We start from the raw sequence: 8,684 nt of genomic DNA, 5'->3' as shown, positions 1-8,684 counted from the left end.
CTGAGGCAGCCCTGGCCCCGGGGCAGCCCCGGCTGCCGACCCGCCCTCCCCGTTCGCCCTTGGGGGGGACGCAGGTGAGGCGCCCGCGGGGCGCCAGGGGACAGCGGGACCCGCAGCTACCAGCTGACCGTGGAAACGCCGCTCTTTATCATCGCCCTTTTTCATCCCCTCTCGCTGTTGGCTTTTATAATTTGGTTGTTGGTATCATCTTGAAGTTTCTTTCCTTTCAGGAGGTTGATCTTCCCTTCTTGCTCAGCAAGGTCCGGCGTAGGATGGGACAGGTCTCTCGGCTCTCCGATTTGTCCCCATCCTGGCCACGGCACTACAGAGCGCCTGGTGGGGTGCGGAGCAAGCCTCTGCTGCTTCCAGGGTCGGCGAGCTGGAGGTGCTGAATGCATCTTCACTTGTTTTCTTCCCTAAGTTACATTAAGACCTTTTTTGAGGGGGAGCTGGTTTGCATGGTTATTAAGGCAGACTCAGAGTTCGGGATCTCTTTCATCTTTCTTTGGCTTTCCTCCTTTCACACCTCACTGCCAACAAAGCAGCATCAGAGGAGGATTTTTAACAGCCTGCCCAGACTCCTGTATTGCAGGGTGTCATGTGGAAGTGCCTTTGCCTGCAGGAGTTTGCAGCATACAGTGGAGTAGCTTTTGCCCATCCACATAAGTAGAGAAGGCACCTTTTCTTCCCTCTTGGTCTGTTTCTGGGTTTTAGTCGCACCAAATCATTTAACTGTTTCCTCAAAATACAAACTCTGTTTTAATACACAGAAAGTTGGATTTTGTGTATAGAGAAGGTAAATCATCCAGTTTTGGTAAAGAATAGCCTGAGGTGGTGGTGCGTCTGGTGTGAAATCGCTCTGAATATACTGTGTTTTCCGGCATTGCATGTCTGCCAGATATTGTCAGAGCTGGTCAGCATTTGAATGGGTTGCCTGAAAGATAAGTCTGAAGATTGAGTATAAAGCTTTGTATTTCATATCTCTGAGCTTTTTCCCGTAAAGCTTAAACCATAACCCAGCTTAAGGCTAGAGGGCACTGTGTTGCTGAGAGGTGCTGATTTGTAGATGTAAAGCTGAGCTCTCACCTACCGTGGAGTTAAGCATCTTGTGCCCAGTTCATAGGAGTGGAATCGCATGTTCTCTCAGGTTGCCAGCTGGACCTGTGTGTTCGGTCTATTGCTCGTTGACCGCTTCCAGGCGGGAAAGGCTCCTTTAACTTTTGCAAGCTGCTGTTGTGAATTGTGGCTGACACCAGTGCAGGCTGTTATCTCACCTGAAAGGTGGTGGCAATTCAGCATCGGAGCAGTATGTATGTCAGGCTCAAAGATACACAAAGTAACTGGTAACAAGACCTTCCCAATTGCCAGGAGAAATTGACCCAGTTAATTTCTTATTTGTTGCAAAATAAGCAGAAAGCAAGGATTTAAATCATGTATTTACAGTTTTGAAGGAACTTATTTCCTGTGTTTTCCTACAGAAACAGATCTGTATTTCCTATGTGTTCATTGTTGCTACATTTTAATAACAGTAACCTAAACTGTTGCTCCCTTTAATGCTTCTGGTGGCAAATCTATTTCCTCCTCTTCACCCTTCTCTCTATGCTTCTTTTCTAATTTTGTCTTCTGCACAGTAGTTCCATGTCCCTCTGTGTCCAGTTCTTAGCCAGAAAATCACAAACTAAAATCACTAAATGGTTTGTTGGGTGACTAGCATTTTGTCTGCCTTTTTGTCCCACTTACCCGCAATCTCTGGCTGTATGGTATTCAGTGTGATAGGGTCTTGACTCAAAAACAGGCATTGTAGTCATTCAGTTAAAAATAATAGTCATCCATGTCCTTGTGTATCTCTTTGTTTTAGATGACTGAATTAGCCCACAGGTCCAAAAGTCTTGGACTCTTTTTTTGTTTCCTAGATTGCATTGTGTTGCAGATGCATGTGCTGCAGCCTTTCATCTGGCGTTGGCTGGAGTAACTCACTGAGGGTGAATCTGCACCTCCCTGGATCTGATCCACTGATCACTGTTAGTTTGGTTCTGTGCTCTTTTTTTAAGGTGAAATAACTTCTTTTTTTTTGTGTGTGTGTGTGTGTGAAATTAATATAAACATGGCTTTGGTTTTAGTTCTCTTCATTGTCTGTGGATAGTTTTGGAGAGTGCAGAGGCTGGTGCTTTATGTGGTTCTTTAATACCAAAAAGCCTTCCTACCTCCAACATCTGTAGACACCTTCATGCTGTGCCTTAAGGCCACGTGACACATACTGGCATCAGATTAATAATGTGTTTCTCTGGTGCATGGTGACCCAGGTATTGCTGACATTTTAACGTAACTCTCTTTCCTTTTAATTATGGTCTTTCAGAGCCATGGTAGAGCCTGGAGAGATGAAGGCAAGTCTTAGGCATTGTGGACTTGTGGAGAGGGCTAAATGTGAGTAGCCCCTGCTCTGCTTGGCCTAGATGCCCGCACTCATTCCCTGGGGCAGATGTCTTTCATGATAGAAGCATAACCTTTGTGGCCTTGACTCAAGAAAGTAAAAGAAAGAAGGTGGCTTTGCATATCCTTTGCTATGATCTCTGTGCATGAAACTTCTGAAGAGATTAATACCTCACTGGAAGGTTTGTAGGGCTCTGCACATGGGAAGAGATTAAAATCTTGGATCCAGTGCTATTTGATAGGAACCCAGCCAGCTCTCTCCCTGCCTTGGAAATTTCTACTAGGGAAGGAATCTGCAGTGCCTTCCTCTGCGTCCCTGTCAGCAATTGGGTAGCACACCACCCAGTTGCCTGGGGGCCCTGTATGGCAGCATGTGAAAGAATAAACAGAAAGTTGGATCAATAACCACGTGCCTCTTGTATGGTGCAACCTTAATATAAGCTACTGCTGCTCTTATAGCTTTTGACTTTCCAGATTAATTTCCTATTCTTTCTCTATACTAATGTATTTTAAAAAGTTTATTTGTGCTTGATAATACTTCAAAAATGTTAAATCTTCTTGGTTTCCCCCTTCCCTTTTCTTTTAACAAGAACAATGTCAGGAAGGTCAAGTCTGGGTTTGTTGGAAAGACCCTTGGTGCAACAGGGGTCATACATTGGCTGAGCGATGCTGTGGTGAAGCTGGGTGGATTAGAACATTGCAGTTAATGGTTGAAGGTGTCAGTTAATCATTCTGAAGAGAAAAAGCTGGTAACAAAATCCAAATCCCTTTTCTGGCCCCTGCTAAGTTTTAAATAGACTGAAAGTTGCTTTTCTCAGCTGTTGAAGTTGATATATTTATGGGGTAGCTTCTCTGGCTTTTAGTCTGAAATTTTGATTGTCTGAATTAAACGTGAAATGATCTCAATCCAGAAAAGCTTTCTCTATTTTAAAAATATCCACTGGTGATGTTTGCCTCCTTTAACCATCCACTGAGGAGCTTAAATAAGGGATCCTCCCATCTTTCTGTTTCCAGGTTATTATTAGGCAGATAGCTTACTGTTTGCCCAAATGTCTGACTCCTTTAGAAGCCCTGCAGGGAGCCTCTGCCTACCAGATGTGCTTGATCCTGCTCTCAGGGAGGTGAGAGGGAATTAGCACCTTCACCTGTTCACAGCTTTGAAGGACCTGGGTGATGGCAAACATTCATTAGAAGCCAAATGAACAGGATCCCCCACACCCCTCCCTGAACACTTGTTCTTTTGTAGAGGACTGAGTAGTTACTGATGTGCATTATCTCACTAGATGTTTAGCTTGAGGTCATTTCTGAGGTCTCTAACTGTGCCTGTCTTATTCCAAGGACAGGGATGGATACATCAGTATGGATTTCCTCTTCCAGCACTACTCTTCTGTTGTAGTTGGCTTTGTGTGTTTTTCAGCTTTGTACACATCGAGGAAGGTAAAATGCTCTTGCTTTACAAGGACTTCCCTGTCTGTTTGCAGTTAGTGAGGTGCATTGCTGATTTTAGTCATCCGAGATGCCCACATACTGTCCCAGTTCCTCCCCAGGCTAACTGTTTCTTAATGACATCTCTGAATGTCTTGAGAGATTGCTCTTGTAGGAATCTCTCTGCTGCATGGATATAGTTGCTCACCTCCTCGGGGCACTGGCATTGCTGAATTGTAAGGGATTGAGGCCAGCTGTGTTGGTTTTCAGCATGGCTCCCAGGAGAAAGTCAGCATGCTTGTCACAAGTGACCTGTTGTAAAATGTCAGAAGGCTTTGAAGAAAAAACTTCTGCTGCTAGGGTCAAACTCTGTTCCTTGTGTCTTAGCTGCTCCTGCTTACTGCTCAGGAGCCGCTCAGATGCAATCAGGCATCTCCATGGTTTTATTTTTCTTTATTACAAGCTGCTGGTTATACAAAGACCAGCACTGATGAGGAGGGTCTGGACATGTCATGGATTCAGTGACAAGGATCTTTGTTCCTGTGTTGGTCTCTCATTGATACCATGGGAGAAGGAGTTGGATTCCCCCTGCTTGGGTCATCAAGTGGGTTGTCCATTGTGGCCCTGCCTGAAGGTCTGAGTTGAGGAGCCGGTTGTGCTAGGAGTACCAGCAGCTCATGGGTAGGAAAGGCTCAGCCTGGATTTTTTTTTGACCTTTTTAATTAGCAGAGCTGGAGACTGTGAGCTAGGTGTCTTCAAAAGTGAACAGGATGTGACATACCTGGAGCTCACACGGCTGGTGGCCTGCGGGTGGAGTGAAGTGAGGGACCTGATGTGAATCAGAAGGTAGTGTTAGATGAGTAAATGGAGTACCTATTTAGGACTTATGATCTATTTTCTCCCCTTCCCCTCATCAGGACACCCTGTGTGGCTTTCCTTCCAGGGGCCATGATCTAGCTTGACTCACTGGTCTGAATAATTATTATTACTGTTATCTTTGCCTGGGGTGCTGGGAAAGTGCCCAAAAAATAGCAGGCTACTCCGTGACTTCATCATTCCTTGGAACTAAACTTCCGTATGTTGGCAAGGTTATGTCAGAAGTGGCTGTGATCCCCTGTGTATGGATCAGAGGAGAGCTCAGGAGAAAACAGATTGGGGTAAAACATTCCCTCTCCCTTGTGGTGGCATTCTCTGTATGTAGACCACCACCCTTCTGGGGTAGACATATGTCTTTAAGGATATTTTCCACTGCTCTGCCCATTTCAGATACAAATATGATTTTGCAGACAACAGAATTTTAATTGTTTTTTCATGTCTGATGAAACATGTCAGGAAGAAAAGAAGTCAATATTTCTGTAATATTGACTATGGATAGACAGTTCTCTGCAGGTTGGTTAAATTCTTTGCCCCTGCTCCCAAATGGCCAAAGGAGCAGGGATAACGGGAGGGAGAGATCAAACCTTGCTAGTCCAAAGCTGCCTGTGCCCACTAGTTCTGAGAGGACTTCTCTCTTCCTTATCGCTGTAACCAGTTCTTGATAAAAGTACTGCTTGTTGAAGTGAAATTCTTCCTTAACAGAAGAGGTTTTAGTTTCCGTCCCCTGTTGGATTTTTTTACTTTATGGGCACCATTGGTTTATGACACAACATGCAGGTTTTCCCTGTTCTCTGCCTTGAGAGATTCACTTTCTTCCCTTTCTCAGCATCCTCAGCCTTCCAGTGTTATACCTGCATGTGATTCTCTCTTGGAAGTCTTTTCCATGTTACCTTGTCTTCGGAAGTGTGCAAGAGAGGCACAGTCCCTTGAGCTCAAATCCTTTCTTCCAGCAGAGTGGTGGGTCAGTAACATTCAGCCAAGAGACAGTAGTATCTAAATTCAACAGTTTGCAAAATAAATGCCTCTCCCCAGCCTTAGATTAGAAACTAATAGAGAGACAAGGTAGTTGTCCTGATTTGTTGTGGTCAGGGCAGAGTGAAGTAATGTAGGGAGGCTTTACATCCTGGCAGGCTGCCTGTACTGGCTCTCTGTGGTTGATCCTGCATGTGCTGGGAGGGCAGCCAAAAGAAGGCTCAGAGAAAAGCTTTTAGCAAGCCCACGAGCTGGAGGCAACAGCTCCAAAAGCCTCCAAGTTCCATTTTAAAAGTGACGAAGATGCCACTACTCACTTTCACTGTGACTTCCTTACCAGGGAGATGTTGTCCTAAGAGACAGCACAAATGCTTTCAGGTGCTGCAAGCTGCAGGTGACCTCTGGCTTCATAAGAGCCCTGAATGGGATGGGTGGGAGGGTGCTGGGACCCCCGTGTGCAACAGAGTTTGATGGGTTGTCGTCAGAATTATGCCGGTCTTGCTGCTTTGAGCTAAAAGGGAGAGGAATGGAGAGACCAAATCATGCCCTTTTCCCAGAAGGGGTGACTAGAAAGAGAGATGAACAGACATCCTAAGGAAGCAAGTGATGGAATAGGAAATGGAGCCCAGACTTCCTGCATCCTAGAGCAGCCTGTCTGTTCATCCAACCCACACACCCAGTTCTTAGAGAGATGGGCAGCTCAAAGATATTGCCCTCTTCCCATCCCTGTGAGGTGGGGTATATGCCAGTATCCTCACTGGGAAGATGAGGCAAAGAGAGGTTAAGTGGTTGGCTCAAGGCCACCTGTGAAACATGTGGCAGCATTTTCTATTCTTTTCTTTGGCTTCCAAAGCAGTCTTGCAATTTATCTGATAAAAGTACATAGCCTGAAAAAATACTGCTCTCATATTCTGTCATTGTCTTCCTCAAAACCCATTTCCCATTTTATATGGATTAAACAGGAAGAAGGATTCAATGTGACCCTACCTGAGGCAGGAGGTGACGTACAAAGCTCTCTAATTTAGTCATTTGGGAGGAAACAGCTGGACCTTCTAATGTGAGATGATTTTCTTTTTTTTTATCTTCCTTTTTCATGCCGTATCCTCTTAATCCATGCCTGCTCACGCAAAGGGAACTGGTCCCCAGTAACTACAGAGAAGAGCTAGATCATTAGAGGGGTCTGACAGCACCGTGCATCATTTGGTATTGTGAAGCTGAATGCTTTCTTGTAGCTAGAGCTGACACCTTCTCGCTCTGAGCGTGCTGTGTAAATATTACATGAAGAAGGCAGAGAGCTGCACAGTAGCATACTGTTTGAAATTGGTGGTGTCTGCTGCTTAATCAGGTTGTGTCAAAACCAAATACAGTCAAGTCAACAGAAAAAAAGCTCCCAGTAACTTCCCTGGGCCTTAGCTTACACTTCTAGAAAGAGGCTTTATTCAAAGTTTTACTGAGAAGTTTGTAATTGCTGTGGATTTTAATACACTGCATCCCTCTTTGTCTTTATTATAAAGCAAAAATATAGTCTCCAGGATCTCTTTATTGTCCTCTTCTAGGCAGGGACATCATCACATTTGGGGCAGGGGGGGCAGGCAAAAGGAAATGAGGTAGATTTCTTGACCCGAGAGGATTTTAGTGGAACACCTGTCAACCTAGTTAGAAACTTCCATCTTCAGCTTGCTCACTTACTCTTTGCACCACTTTTTAGGGGAATATATAATAACAATCTAGTCAGTCTTTCAAACTCATATTCACTAACTGTCAGTAATATGGTATGCTCATTGTAAGTATTTATAAATATGGGTTTTTTTGGACTGCATTAGAGACCTTACTACAAAGCAAGGATGCTTTTGCACTAAAACATGTGCGGACAGACCTGAAAGATGGTCTCTGCCCAGGATTGTTAAAACAAGCAATGACACACAGATACAGGCAGGTGGGGGCAGTGAGACAATATCCGCTAGCTGAGCAGGTAATCGGCTCAATGTAATGGTAACCCAAGCTACTGCCTGGTGGTCATTTAGGTATCATTGCAAAGAGCAGGCGTGAAGAAGGATAATGTAATAACACTTTAAATTGCCCTGGTGCTTTCATGCTTAGGATGACCTTTGTGACAATCATAAAGATGCTCTTACTGATTTTACTGAGTTACTGATTTTGGCAAAGCTCTTCCTTATTCCAGTTTTTGGAAGAGGAGATCAATGTGTAGGTCACTATGCAAGTCCTTAGTCTGGGAGAATTCCACTTTTGCAGGTAGAATCAACATCCCCAAATCTGTGTCTTCATCAGAATTTCACATACTCCACTAGTATGCTGCAATGTATTCTTAATTGGTCTTAATAGTCACTGGCTACACTAGCACAGGATCTGGATGTACCATGGCTTCACAATAAGGCTGTAATGCTGTATATTAACATTCATTATTATAATACAACTTCTTTAGTTTGTGATGGTTGACTCATTGGATAGAAAAAATATTCATAGACTTTAAGTGTCCATAAATACGTGTGTGGTCCTGTACATACTGTGTTTGAAACCTAACTAGCAATAACTGTTTTGATATGTTGCTGGCACTGTTTCTCTGGCCAATGCAGTGTGTGTTAGTTTTCCTGTAAACCATTCTAGCTAAACCCTAGTGATGCACTAGGCTTCTATGCTCCCAGCAGTCAGCAGCATGATTTTATAAGCTTGATGCAAACTTGTTTGCAAGGAAAACATCCCTGTCTATGTTCATAGGGAGAAACATGCCAAACCTCTACTAATCATAGCTGTGTTTAAACAGGAGCTCCACAGTGCCATTCTGTCTCCTTTGCAGAAGTCTTTTGTAGCAGCCTCTGAAATAGTGGAAGTGTGGTTCTCCACTCTCCAGGACATGCCTATAAATGCAAACTTTAAGGTATAAAGTTTATAAATCACTCAAAAAGCTTTGAACTAATGTCCAGTGTGGTACACATAAGACATTGTGTAGTGTGGTAGAAGAG

The sequence above is a fragment of the Athene cunicularia genome, assembly GCF_003259725.1.
Source record: "Athene cunicularia isolate RWA chromosome 6 unlocalized genomic scaffold, athCun1 chr6_part1, whole genome shotgun sequence".
Taxonomy (NCBI): Eukaryota; Metazoa; Chordata; class Aves; order Strigiformes; family Strigidae; genus Athene; species Athene cunicularia.
Note: the sequence above shows the minus strand (reverse complement) of the source record.